This window comes from Rhinoraja longicauda, chromosome 3 (genome assembly GCF_053455715.1).
Source record: "Rhinoraja longicauda isolate Sanriku21f chromosome 3, sRhiLon1.1, whole genome shotgun sequence".
NCBI lineage: Eukaryota > Metazoa > Chordata > Chondrichthyes > Rajiformes > Arhynchobatidae > Rhinoraja > Rhinoraja longicauda.
Genome location: NC_135955.1, coordinates 40,674,002 through 40,689,244, shown reverse-complemented (window position 1 = coordinate 40,689,244; position 15,243 = coordinate 40,674,002). Strand labels below are relative to the sequence as shown.

The following is a 15,243-nucleotide window of genomic DNA, read 5'->3' as shown; positions in this document are numbered from 1 at the left end:
CAAAATATGGGTGAGCCGCTGAACATAGGTTATCATTTCATCGTTTAATGCATGTAAATCTAAGGTTCCTTCATGTCAAGTCAAGTCAATTTTATTTGTATAGCACATTTAAAAACAACCCACATTGACCAAAGTGCAGTACATCAGTTCAAGTACTAAGAACGAACATACAATGGCGCACAAACGTAACAGCACATACATAAACCGTTCACAGCGCCCCCTCAGAGGGCTTCAAACGCTAGGGAGTAGAAATAGGTTTTGAGCCTGGACAAAGGAGTCAATGGAGGGGGCAGTTCTGATGGGGAGAGGGATACTGTTCCACAGTCGAGGAGCTGTAACCGCAAAAGTGCGGTCACCCCTGAGCTTAAGCCTAGACCGCGGGATAGTCAGTAGCCCCAAGTCGGCCGACCTGAGGGACCTGGAGATAGAGTGGTGGGTTAGAAGATTTTTGAAATGGGGAATAGGATGACCTCAGACTTGCTCTTGTTTAGTTGAAGGAAGTTCTGTGCCATCCAACATTTTATGTCCTCAAGGCAGTGCATGAAGCTGATTAAATTTGACCGGTTGTTGGGTTTCAGGGGGAGATAAAGCTGTGTGTCATCCGCATAGCAGTGGAAAGAAATGCCGTGCCTTTGAATGATTTGGCCGAGGGGGAGCATGTACAGAGAGAAGAGAATGGGGCCTAGGATGGAACCTTGTGGAACACCGCAGGAGAGGCTAGCGGGGGAAGAGGAATAATTGCCTATGTGATGCTTGCTCCCCAGGGGGTTCGTAGAGGTTTACCTTAGATAATTTCTGCCGGGGATAGCTTCGTAGCACGATGGGGTGTTACCCTCATTTCAAATAATGCTAAGGATAATACTTCGATCCATGTATGTCCCATTTCTCCCATTAGCTTGGTAATTTTGTTTTTCAACACCCAATTGGCTCTTTCCACCATCCCGGATGCCTGTGGGTGGTGCACAGTGAAATTGCTGTTGGATATTAAAATGTGCACATAGCTCCTTATTAATAGTGGCAATAAAATGGGACCATGACAGTAGGTAGGCCAAACCTGGGAATAACTTCTCTTAATAAAAATGTTACTGTAGTTTCAGCAGTATTATTAGTGGTCGGTAGAGCTTCGATCCAGCTGCTAAATAAATCTAAAATCACCAAACAACATTTATAGCAATGGGCCCTTGGCATTTCAATGAAATCAATCTGTATTCATTCAAACAGTCGTGATGGCATTGGCGTTACCCCTGAGGGTACCTTAATTGGTTTGCCTGGATTACTTTGTTGGCAAATTTTACATTCAGAGGCCTGCTTCAGCGCCTCTTGCCGAATTTTCGGGTGCCACCATGTTTCCTTCGTCATCCTAATCATTCCCTCCTTAGCAGCATGGGTAAGGGAGTGAATATATGTTAGTAAGACAGGTAAATATGCATCAGGTACACAAACCTGTCCGAGAGGGGTGAGTCAGAGTCCCGTGGTGGAATCAATGGCACAGCCCTCTCGTTTCCATAGTTTTTGGCCATCCGGGGCGTCCCTCTGTAAGATACATACCTCCCCCATGTCAGGCAAGACCTTTCTGTTTGCTCGGACTGCGTTACCCTGGGGAACTGTGGTGAGGGAGAACTGAGCGGCATTTCTAGCAACCCAATCGGCGTGTGCATTGCCTTTAGAAATTGGATCGGTTTTTCTCGTGTGAGCTTCACATTTGATGATGGCGAGTTGTTTGGGGAGCTTGAGAGCAGATAAAAGGTTACTGACATAGACTGCATTTTTAATAGGTGTACCAGTGGAGGTGAGAAAGCCTCGATGTTGCCATAATGCACCAAAGTCGGGTACTACTCCGAAAGCATAGCGAGAGTCAGTGTAAATGTTAATGCGTTTATCTTGTGCCAAAATGCGGGCTCTGGTGAGGGCGTACAGTTCTGCCTGCTGAGCCTCACAGGGTTTTGGAATCATGCTTCCTCCAACACTATTGTAGTTTGGCTAACAATGGAGTAGCCGGAAGCACGCTGGCCCATTTCAGGAATTATCATGGAAGAGCCGTCCACAAACCAGGTTGACTGTACATGTTCCAGAGGGACATCCGAGAGATCCTCCCTCGGGTTGGTCAGAATTGCATTGGTTCAGGCACAGTCATGTGGAGGATCAGTATATGGTTCCGGTGGCTGTGGCAGAAATGGTGAAGGATTAATCGTAGAGCTGTGCTGACATGTCAAATTGAGGTTATTCAAAAGAGTCGATTCATAACGGCCCAATTGTGCCTGTGTCAGGTATTTGGTTTGTCCCACATTCATTAATGCTGCTGCACAATGAGTCGTGAAGTCAACTACTGGTTGATGCATGATAATGTTTGCTGCGGCAGCAACAGCATCGTGGATACCAGGCAAAATTTGCGTGCACGGTGGGTATTCGTGTTTCCAGCACCATCAGCCCAAAAGGCGGTTACTGCACATCTCATTTGGGTTACATCGTCGTCTGCCCAGTTTAAGTTTGTTTTAATCATTGCCTGCACCATGAGCGGGAGACAGCTCATCAATATAGCATTAAAAGCTAGGGACCTGTTTCCAGCGTTATACACAGAGTCCTCTGCATGAGTTCCATAGGTACTAGTGAAGCGATCTAAATATGACAGGGGGTCTTTTGGACCGGGCTTGTTAATTGGCTTTTTTAAACATTCAAATGGGTTAGCCATCATAAAGTTTATACACAAAATGCTGGAGTAACTCAGCAGGTCAGGCAGCATCTCGGGAGAGAAGGAATGGGTGACGTTTTGGGTCGAGACCCTTCTTCAGTCTGAAGAAGGGTCCCGACCCGAAACGTCACCCATTCCTTCTCTCCCGAGATGCTGCCTGACCTGCTGAGTTACTCCAGCATTTTGTGAATAAACACCTTCGATTTGTACCAGCATCTGCTGTTATTTTCTTATACTATATATAAAGTTTATACAACCTGCCTGGTCTGCATGCCCTTGCGCTGCCTTTAGTGCCTGCCATGTCTGATGTTCCATTGTATTCTTCCACATCTGTTGTTCGGCTGGTGACAGAAGTGACATAGTCATGGACCAAATATCACGGTCCGTAGCCGGATAATATTCTACTGTACTGCAGAGGTAGTCTACAAAGTCCTGAGGGGTCTTGTGGCGATTTGGGGCTTTATCCCGTATATCTATATGGTATCTTCCTGATTGTCTTGTCGTGGCACAGTTCTCATAGGGAGGTTCTGCACAGCCCTTTTTCTAGGTTTGGTTCTTACTCCCTCCCCGATTGATCCCTCTGGGCAGTCAATCACTAGGTTTTGCGCACTTTCTATTACCTCGCTCATTTCTTCCTCTGGTTCCTCCCATCTGGGTGTTTTTTGCTTTCCTCCCAATTCTGGGGAGCTTCGTAGCAGCGGAACGTCGGAGTGTATAGGTGTTACCACTGGAGCTGCTACAGGCAACGGTGCCATCGCTGCCGATGGGGCATAGGGAAGTGGGCGCCTCCCGGGATTATCTGAATCCTCATCTTCACTATCAAAGAGGGTCGCCGTGCCAGACGTAGGGTCTCCTCCGGAGGACTCACCAGTACTGTTTTTTTTTTTAATTAACCATCGCTGCTGCGGTGGGGCATAGGGAGGTGTTTCACCTCCCGCCTGTCCCTTAGTTCTTTTCTCTTGTTCCTCGGTCCACTGGCATTCCAGCTGCAACACTCTCCATCCTTAATTCTCTTTTTCTATTTCTTTCCTATGTCTCTTTCCCATATCAACATCTCTGCTTTTTTTTATTGTCTCTACATTCCAAGTTCCTCCTCCTGGCCAGGATTCATCTCTTAAACGTTTTGTCAACTTATAACATAACACTCTATAATCGTTATCACTTTTAGGATTCAAATAACACATGTTGTACAGGCATTCCCCCGTCACTATTGTCAAAATTGTTACCCATTATTGCAGTGTCTTTTAACACTTACTTAATTGTGAACGACAGGCTTTTTTTTTTAACCTGCGGAGCCAATCTGCTACCGTCCTTCTTCTGACGGTCTATAACCCTTGTCGACTTTTTAACTCTATTATCCAATTGCCGACTACTTACTCAGTAGCAAAAACCTTCATAATGGGACATACCTTAGTTGTCTGTATTAAGGTTCTCGGCAGGAACTAGATCAACCTCTGACGAGGGACCACGTATGTTCCCTGGAACTTCTTCGGGAGGTCGGTCTCAAAGGGTCTGACTAGAGCTCAGTTTTCTCCCCGTCCGATCCCAGTCACTCTGCACCCTCTTACTCAGTGGTTGGTTGACGGTTCCAGCGAGATCCTGCCGACTACGCCAATGTTAAAGTTCGCTTCTTCTTAAAACAGACAACACACAATGGGGGAAGGTAGACCAACATAAGCTCTACTATATCAGCCGGCGGGAGTGTCGGGGATACATGAGTCAAGTAAGCAACAAGCACTTGACTCTCCTGAGCTATCACTCCAAAGAACAAAGACTGGACCAGATGTTTTATACTGCAGATCAAAAAGACACATTCCTAAAGGCCTTAGTCATGGTCCCAAAATGCTGTAGTCAGTTCGCACCTTCCTGACAAGTCTGCGGTTGTCTCTCTTATCAGTTAGTACTACTGTGTAGATCAAAGAGCAATGAGTTGATAGCCAAGTACATCAAGTGAAGAACGGGGAAGACACATTCCTAAAGGCATTAGTCCTGGTCCCAATATGCTGTAGTCAGTTAGCACCTTCCCACTAAAGAAAGTCTGCTAAAGGAGAAAGAAAAACCGAAAGCATTTAACCCTTTCACCTCTGGCAGCTTGTTCATATACCTGCCATTCGCTGTGGACAAAGTTGTCTCTCAGGCTCCTATTAAATTTTTCCCCTCTCATCTTCTGGTTCGTGGTTCCCTTGCTCTCAATAAAAGCGTGCATTCACCCTAACTATTCTCCCTCATGATTTTATACACCTCTATAAGGTCCACCCCCAGCCTCCTGCGCTCCAGGGAATAACGTCCTAGCTTCCCAACCGCTCTGTATAGCTCAGGCCCTCAGGTTCTAGCAACATCTTCGTAAATCTTCTCTGCACTCTTTTCAGTTTAACAACATCCTTCTTATAGCAGAGTAACCAAAACTAAACACAATACTTCAAATGCAGCCTCACCAACATCTTGAACAACTAGGAGGGGGGGGGGGGGAGGTGGAGAGGGTGCTGCACCAATGCAGACGAGGTTTGGGCCCAACGGGTCCACTTAGTCTAGTTTATTTTAAATCTGTAATATTGGAAAAGTAAGAATGCTTTAATCTACCCATGATTGGGAATTACTGGAATGCATTTTGTACATTGCAAACTTTTCACACTAAACCATGCTCTTGCTATGTAACATGTTAACTATTTTTACTTCTTAAATGTTTTCATTTCTAGATTGATCATCTCGACGAGGACTGCATTACAGAGCTATCAGTTTTTTTCAAATGCTCCAAGAAGAGCACGTCCCGTTTGGTGTCAGAGGTATAAATCCCCCTCCAATGCTGTTAACTTTTCAATAAATATTGTCGTTCTCTTTCGGGGACTTTTGGAGCCCTAATTACACTTGTATTTTACAGTTGTTCTGCATGGTGGTTTAAAGTTAATTTACCTATAACATTATATTAGCTGTAATATTACTGGACACTTAACTAAAACTAAGTGTTAGGTTTTCTTTCTTAGCAAGGAGTATGTAGTGAACTGTACCTTCAGTTATAAAAATGATTAGTCTCTGGTCGGCAACCAAAATTGCGCAACATCCTTTGCAATGTATTGTAGACACAAAATGCTGGAGTAAGTCAGCGGGTCAGGCAGCATCTCAGGAGAGAAGGAATGGGGGACATTTCGGGTCGAGATCATTCTTCACACTGATTTCCTTTGCAATGTATTGTTGTTCAACATCAAAATATATATTTGCTGTGTTATTGAAAGTTTAGTACTACATGTAATTGAATCCATTTCATTCTACCAACTTTAAATCCACAAAGACAGTTTTTTTCTATTATGTTTGCTTCCAGTGTCTGAATGCAGGTGTTGGTTATTAGTTCCTGTGATGTTTCCCGGTGTGACAAAATAATTGAATAGTGCAATGATCTGAGTACTTGTTAACATACTCCACCTGATAAATCTCAAACCCAGTCAGAAATTGGTTGTTGATCGATTTTTCTTGGTTTTGTTTAATTACGGTTCAGTGAAAGATTGTATCTTTTCTGTTTTCACATTGTTCATAAGTGATAGGAACAGCATTCGGCCATTCGGCCCATCAAGTCTACTCTGCCATTCAATCAAGGCTGATCTATCTCTCCCTCCTAACCCCATTCTCCTGCCTTCTCCCCATAATCCCTGACATTCCTATGAATCAAGAATCTATCTATCTCTGCCTTAAAGATATGCATTGACTTGGCCTCCATTGCCTTCTGTGGCAAATAATTCCACAGATTCACCAACCTCTGACTAAATAAATTTCTCCTCATCTCCTTCCGAAAGGAATGTTCTTTAATTCTGAGGGTATGACTTCTAGTCCTAGCCTATCCCACTTTTGGCACATTGTCCTTCACTTTTGGCACATTGGCCTTCATCAGCCAGAGTATTGAGGATAGAAGTTGGGAGGTCATGTTGCAGTTGTGTAAGACAATGGTGAGGCCACATTTGGAGGATTGTGTTCAGTTCTGGACACCGTGTTATGGGAAAAATGTTGTCAAGCTGGAAAGGGTGCAGAGAAGATTTACCAGGATGTTGCCAGGACTAGAATGTGTGAGCTATAGACAGAGGTTGAATAGGCTGGGACTCTATTCGTTGGAGCGCAGGAGGTTGAGGGGTGATCTTATAGAGGTGTATAAGATCATGAGAGGAATAGATTGGGTAGATGCACAGAGTCTCTTGCCCAGAATAGGTGAATTGAGGACCAGAGGACAGAGGTTTAAGGTGAAGGGGAAAAGAGTTAATAGGAATCTGAGGGGTAACTTTTTCACACAAAGGGTGGTGGGTTTATGGAACAAGTTGCCAGAGGAGGTAGTTGAGGCAGGGACTATCCCAATATTTAAGAAGCAGTTAGACAGGTGCATGGATAAGACAGGTTTGGAGGGATATGGGCCATATGCTGGCAGATGGGACTAGTGTAGCTGGGACATGTTGGCCGGTGTGGGCAAGTTGGGCTGAAGGGCCTGTTTCTGCACTGTATCACTCTATGACACTAGTGGAAACATCCTCTCCACATCCATTCTATCCAAGCCTTTCACTATTCAGTACAGTCAATGAGGTCCCCCCTCATTCTTCTAAACTTCAGGGAATCCAGGCCCAATGCTGTCAAACGTTCATTCCTGGGATCATTCTTGTAAACCTCCTCTGGACAATCCTGCACCAGCACTCCCAAGTCCCTTTGCTTCTCCAATTTCTGGATTCTCTCCCCATTTAGAAAATGCATGACTCCACACTTTGCTGCACTATTTTCCATCTGCCACATTGAAAGTAGTGCATATGTGCTGGCGAATGCAGAGAAGATATACCGGGATATTTCCTGGATTGGATGACTTTTGTTACTTGGAAAAAATTGAATTGGCTGTGATTGTTTTCCCTGGAGTAAAGGAGGCTGAGGGGTGACTTGATAGAGAAATATAATATTTTAAGAGACACAACTATAGTAGATAGTCATATTTTATTCCTTTAGTAGGGGTATCAAAGTCAAAGGGGCATAGGTTAAGGTAAGTTAGAGCTGTACAGCACAGTAACCATCCCTTATACCTTTACTTGTCTATGCCGAGCAAGTTGCCTAACAAGCTAGTCCCACATGTCTGCAACTGGCCCATATCCCTCCAAACCTTTCCTCTCCGTGTACCCATCCAAGTGTCTTTTTATATATCAGAATTGTATGTGCTTTGACTACACCCTCTGAGCTTGTTCCGTGTATACACCACCCTCTGTATGGAAAAAGTTATCCCTCGGGTGCTTTTTAAAAATAAATCTTTCCCCTCTCACCTATGAAGAAATAGTTTGAGGGGATTTGAAAGGAAAGGTTTTTTTTTTACACTGGTAGCAAGTTCCAAATATCAACCACTCTGAGTATGTAATGGCTTCAGGTAGGGTTACTACGTTTAAAGACACTTGACAAACACTTAAATAGCAAGGCATAGTAGGATACCCAATGCAGGCAAAAGGGGTGAGTGTGAAGCACAAAGGTCAGTATGGACATGGTGAGCCAACAAGTTGGGTTTTTGTGTTGTACAACTCTGACTCTTTGATTTTAAAATTTGGTAAAATAGGTTGTATAATGCCCTTGTAATGTTATCATCAAAAGGTATTAATTAATTCCAAACTAGTTCCCCTCCTTGGAATCACACATCCATATTTGCTGCAGCTCAGAAACTACCATGTTACACTATTCAAATATCTCTTTAGAATTAGACCCGACCCTTTAGAATTTTCAGTCCCATTACTAACCAAATATTTGTTCATGTCTTCCCAGTGTAATGTTGATGACTATAGTATTAATTGCTGTAGACGGAGTATTTCCTCCCCATTGACCATAGTGGAATGGATTAATGGAAATCGATTAGAAACTGAACTCCTGGTTCTTGTTTGAGTGCTGTATCACATTGCTTTCACCAAGATACACTTGCATTAGCTGGACCATCAAAGGCCCACAGTCAATTTAAATGCAATTTAATGGATTCTACTTTCCAATTAGCGTGATACCTGCTAACTTTAGGTTCTTTTTTAAATTAGAACAAATTTAAATGTTCAATTTTGTTCAAGTGGAGGTTCAGTTGTGTTCTGTTTCAGTAGCAGTAATTTAAACAGGAAGGAGTAAATGTAAAGTCTCAAGATGAATGAGGCCCAATATCAAATTTTCTTAATCACCTAAGGCATATTTATTGGTTCAATTAGATGTAAAACTCTACATCTTTACCTGGTATAATGTAGAATAGGTAAGGCATAGTTGTGTCCAAGTACACACAGGTGGAGGATTAGGCCACCTGGCCCATCAAGCCTGCCCTGCTATCCATTGTGATTGAAGATAGACACAAAAAGCTGGAGTAACTCAGTGGGACAGGCAGCATCTCTGGCGAGGAATGGATGACGTTTCGGGTCGAGACCCTTCTTCAGACCAGTCCTCTCCAGAGATGTTGCCTTTCCCTCTGATACTCCAGCTTTTTGTGTCAATCTTTGGTTTAAACCAGCATCTGCACTTCCTTCCTAACATTGTGATTGTAGCTCTCTACCCGCGGACTCAACTTTTCCCGTGTCAGATCCCCAAAGTCCTCAATACCCCAATCATTCAAAAATATATCCACCTTCATTTTAAATACTTCTGATAATCTACCCCCTCCTTTACAATTAGTTGGGCTAGAGAATTCAACAGATTCACTATTCTGTGCGAGAAGAAATGTTGACATACCCCTGCCTAAAATTACCAATAAGTCAGAACATAGTAAGCAGAGTAATTGGTTGTTCAGACCAATAGAAACCAATCTTGACCAAATTGTTTCCATGGTGTTAAACATTAAACTATTCTGGGCTTATTTGCCACCAGGTAAACTCAGTAACCGATCAAGAGGTTGTGGATTCTGAACTGGGACTAAACTCCAAATAATTGTCTAGACTTGATTATCTATATTCTATGTTTTAATAAAGGGTTTAGATATTTATAATTTTAAGTATGTTAGGATGATCCCTGCAAATTGCAACATACAAAACATAATTCTCTGATAAAAGAGGGAACTGGAAAGGAAGATTTATCAACCAGTTAGATTGACATCTATAATAAGGAGAATAGTAAAATCTATTATCAAGACATGACCAAAAAGGTCAATGAGAGCAGAGCTGTAGATGTATATATGGACTTCAGTAAAGCATTCGACTAGGTTCCTCATGGCAGGTTGCTCTGGAAGGTTAGACCACATAGATATAGCTGAATGGATAAAAAATTGGCTTCCTGGAAGGAAGCAGAGGGTGATGGTGAAAGGTTGCTTCTCGGACTGGAGGCCTGTGACAAGTGGTGTGCCTCAGGAATTGGTGCTGGGCCCGGTACTGTTTGTCATCTATAAACAATGATTTGGATGAGAACATACATGGCAAGATTAGCAAGTTTGCAGATTATACAAAAGTGGGTGGTTTTGCAGATAGTGAAGAGAGTTGTGAAAAATTGCAGCAGAACCTTGATCAATTGGCCAAGTGTGCTGAGGAATGGTTGATGGAATTTAATGCAGAAAAATGTGAGGTGTTGCATTTTCGGAAGTCTAACATGGGCAGGACCTACGCAGTGAATGGTAGGGCTCTGGGTAGTGCTGTTGAGCAGAGGGATCTAGGAGTGCAGGTACATGGTTCCCTGGAGATGTTGTCGCAGGTAAATCGGGTGGTCAAAAGGGCTTTTGGAACATTGACCTTCATCAGCCAGAGTATTGAGGATAGAGGTTGGGAGGTCATGTTCCAGTTGTATAAGTTCCAGTTGTATGGTAAGGCCGCATTTAGAGTATTGTGTAGGAAAAAACTACAGATGCTGGTTTAAATTGAAGGTAGACACAAAATGCTAGAATAATTCAGCAGGACAGGCAGCATCTCTGGAGAGAAGGAATGTGTGACATTTCAGGTCGAGACCCTTCTTCAGACTGATGTTCAGTTCTAGGCACCGTGTTATAAGAAAGATATTGTCAAGCTGGAAAGGGTGCAGAGAAGTTTACCAGGATGTTGCCAGGACTAGAGGATCTGAGCAAAAGGCAAAGGTTGATTAGGCTGGGACTCTATTCCTTGGAGGGAGGAGAATGAGGGGTGATCTTATAGAGGTGTATAAGATCATGAGAAGAATAGATCGGGTACATGCACAGAGTCACTTGCCGGGAGTAGGTGAATAGTAGGTTTAAGGTGAAGGGGAAAATATTTAATAGGACTCTCAACATTTAAGAAACAGTTAGATAGGTACATGGATAGGACTGGTTTGTAGGGATATGGACCAAATTCTGGCAGGTGGGACTAGTGTAGCTCGAACTTGATGGCCGGTGTGGGAAAGTTGGGTCGAAGGGCCTGTTTACACATTTTATCACTCTATGACCTGGTAACAGTTGATTTTAAAACTTAAAAGTATACTAACTTAGTGATTGAAGGGCAACCATTCAAGTATGCTAATATGTTAGTGCGAGGAAGCCAATAAAAGATCCAAATCCACCCAAAACTTCATCCTCAATATTGATGGTCTCCCAGTATCCACCTCCCCTCACATCCGGAATCTTGGAATCATCTTTGATCAAACCCTCTCCTTCGACAAACACATCAAACACATCACAAAGACAGCCTTCTTCCACCTCAAAAACATTGCCCGTCTCCGTCCATCCCTCTCCTCCACAGCTGCAGAAACCCTCATCCACGCCTTCATCACCTCCCGTCTGGACTACTGCAACAGCGCACCCTCAAAAATCATCAGTAAACTTCAATACATTCAAAACTCCGCTGCCCGTCTACTCACCCACACCCCGATCCATGACCATATCACCCCCGTCCTTTACAAACTCCACTGGCTCCCCATCCCCCAGAGAATCCAGTACAAAATCCTCCTCATGACCTACAAAGCCCTCCATAACCTGGCCCCATCCTACCTGACCGACCTCCTCCACAGGCACACTCCCACCTGCACCCTCCGCTCTGCTGCTGTCAATCTCCTATCCCCCCACATCCGGACCAAACTCAGATCCTGGGGGGACAGGGCTTTCTCCATCGCTGCTCCCACCCTATGGAACTCACTACCCCAAACCGTCAGGGACTCCTCCACACTCACCACATTCAAAACATCACTGAAGTCTCACCTGTTCAGTACTGCCTTCAACCACTGAAGGTCACCTCACCTTCTGTCTCCTTTCTCTGTTCGTTTAGTTATTTATCTATTTATTCACTTCCCTATGTTCTCTAAATCCCTGTAAAGCGTCTTTGAGTATATGAAAAGCGCTATATAAATGTAATGCATTATTATTATTATTATATAAGAGTTGCTACCATAAAAGTCAGGATTGTTCAAGACCGAACAGACCTTAGACACAAAAGTATCTTTTCTTTGTGGTTTTGACCTCTTTGCATGTAGGCACATGCAAGTTATCTAAAGCCCTTGCTTTTGGGAAAGTAACATCAGGGACTACACAGGCTCCTCCATACGTGATCAGACATCTTGGAATTTGGAATAAGTTCACAATTTTTCTTTGCATTGTTTGAAATTGAAATGCATAATACTGAGAAACACGATGCTATGTAATTCAATTTCAAGGCAAAACGATTGTGCAGAATCAATATGAAGGAGATCATTTTTGCATTTGCTTTATTCCAAGTAATTGGGGAAAAGTTCCCAATTTTTCTCCCTCCTTGCATACTATGTCAGATATTAAGAGTTCTATATTTAAGAAGGAAATATGTACTTGCCTTGAGAGACTTCAACAAAGATTCGCATTACTGATTTTTGTTTTGGCGGGGCAAGCAGAAGGATTGTGCTTTTGAGAGTTTAGAAGGCTAAAAGGTGATCTTGTTGAAACATAGACTGTTCTTAAGGGACTTAAGGTAGTAATTCTGTACTCCAGAAGTACGTGACACCTCTAGTTTGTACATCTAAGACGGGGATTTCCAAACTATGGCCCGCGGGCCACATCCGGCCCGCCACGAGATTTTATCCGGCCCACGGCAAGCTCTCAGGCAGTGGGGACTGGAGGCAGAAGCTGCCGGCGAAGGTTCACTGGAGAGCGGATTGTCACCGACCCAGAGCCGGGACAAGGCGAGAGATCGCAGCGCCCCCTCGCAAACAACAAACCCAAGGAAACTTCCCTGCTCGCCGCCGCTGCCGCTCACCCCGGGGAGAGAGAGAGAGAGAGAGAGGGGTAGGGGGGGAGAGAGTCGGGGTAGAGGGAGCAGCGGGTGAGAGCGGGTGCACGGGGAGGGGGAGGGTGTCAGAGGGTCCAGTGAAGGAGTGTCCAGTGAAGGAGGGTCCAGAGGGGGAGAGAGAGTGGGAAGGAGAGAGAGTGGGGTGGAGAGAGAGTGGGGGGGAGAGGAGTAAACTAACCTAATCTAACCTAACCTAGTTTATCCTTTCCTAATCTAATCTAACATAATCTAGTCTAAACTTTTTTGAGTTCATTAAATTTATAAAACTCACACTTCTTTATTTTTTCCTTAGGCCCGCAAAAATGTGCCAAATATAAACATAGCACAAAAAGTAAGGAAATGTGTGTTTGGTAGATTATTTCTTTGTTGTAACAATGCTTCTTGGCAATAAATCTTATACCGTTGGAAAGCCTGTTTATTTCCCTTTTAAATGGTGCCACATTTGTAAGGAACATGCATTTGTGGGATGAGCAGCAGAGCTGAGTATGTGGGTTGCGCCCATGAAAAATCTGCCAAATCTTCTCTGCCAATGCCAAACAGCTTATTCTGCCATTCACTCTTGTTCGGTGTTGTTTGGTGGATTGGATGATTGAAGTCTGAAGAAACAAGACATATTGGCAATTTAACAATTTATTCATTTAATAAACAGGAGCCTCAGTAGCGTGTGGAAGAACCATACACAGCCACAACAGCCTGGCACCTCCTCCTCATGCTGGTCACCAGCCTGGTCACACACTGTTGTGGGATGGCATCCCATTCTTCAACCAGCATTTGTTGCAAGTCAGCCAATGTGGTTGTGTTGGTCACTCTGGCACGAACAGCACACCCAAGCTGATCCCACAAGTGTTCAATGGGGTTGAGGTCAGGACTGCTGGCAGGCCATTCCATCCTCTCCACTCCCAAATTCTGGAGGTAGTCTCTGAGAAACCCTGCTCTGTGGGGGCGAGCATTGTCATCTTGGAGGATAGAGTTCGGTCCCAGACTGTGGAGATATGGGATTGCCACTGGTTGCAGAATCTCATCTCGATATCTCTCTGCATTGAGATTGCCTCCAATGATGACAAGCCTCGTTTTTCCAGTGAGGGAGATGTCGCCCCACACCATCACACTGCCTCCACCAAAAGATGTTACTCTATCGGTGCAGCAATCAGCATAGCGTTCTCCGCGTCTTCCCCACACTTTGACCCTATGATCCAACTGTCGTAGGCAGAATCTGGACTCATCGCTGAACATAACGTTCCTCCACATGTTCAGGTTCCAGTGCACGTGTTGCCGACACCAGCGCAAACGGGCCTGACGGTGAAGGGCAGTCATGGCAGGCCTCCTGGCAGCCCTATGAGACCGGAGATCGGCTGCGTGCAGTCTGTTCCGAATTGTCTGGGCAGAGAGCCGTTGGCCATATCGTCCTGCAAACCTTGACTGCAAATCTGTAGAAGACAGCCTACGGTTCCTAATTGCTGACAGGGTAAGGAAACGGTCTTCTTCGGGTGTCGTCTTCTTGGGACGCCCACTTCGCGGCCTGTCTCTGACATCCCCCGTTATATGGAACTTGGCCTTCACTTTGGAGATGGTACTAGGGCTCACTCCAAATAATGCCGCAACTTGGTTTTGCGGAACACCAGCTTGAAGTTGCCCTATCGCACGGGCCCTATCCAGATCAGTCAAACGTGGCATGCCGATTCTTGGAGCAGACACCTACTGACCCCTGTAGCAGGGCCCATGCTCACAGATGCTGCCAATCAGGTGCCAATCAGGCACCTGATTGTCAGCACCTGGGGGTACCAGAAGCTCAAAACAAGAGTCAATAGCAACAGCAGAATAAGCTGTTTGGCATTGGCAGAGAAGATTTGGCAAATTTTTCATGGGCGCAACCCATATACTCAGCTCTGCTGCTCATCCCACAAATGCATGTTCCTTACAAATGTGGCACCATTTAAAAGGGAAATAAACAGGCTTTCCAACGGTATAAGATTTATTGCCAAGAAGCATTGTTACAACAAAGAAATAATCTACCAAACACAAATTTCCTTACTTTTTATGCTATGTTTATAATGTAGCCCTCATGCTGAAAAGTTTGGAGGCCCCTGATCTAAGATGTTAGATAAATTATTGAATATTGTGAGATTTTAAAAGTGCATCTTCATTGAACTGAAAAAGAAAATTAACATTGATTTATTAAATAGCAAATCAAATGTGGTGGGAGTTAGAGGAATGTCTGATCTATTCTTGCTATCATTTTACATGCTCTTCGATGCTTTCCATAAATGCATTTATGCTTCGTTCATATCTTAGTCGAATCGTTTTACCAATTATTCACTATTTTTCTCAAATCTGACAGCTCTTTTATCTACGTTGCCACTGAAGCAACTAATGAAGGTATAACTGGCACAGAAAGTTTTGCACAGA

At 44.1% G+C, this 15,243-nt stretch overlaps 1 protein-coding gene across 1 annotated transcript in view; it reads left to right on the top strand.

Moving 5' to 3' along the window:
* melk (maternal embryonic leucine zipper kinase) overlaps positions 1-15,243 on the top strand; it is a 70,542-nt gene that overhangs the window by 34,538 nt on the left and 20,761 nt on the right. The gene's annotated exons all lie outside the window — the stretch shown is intronic.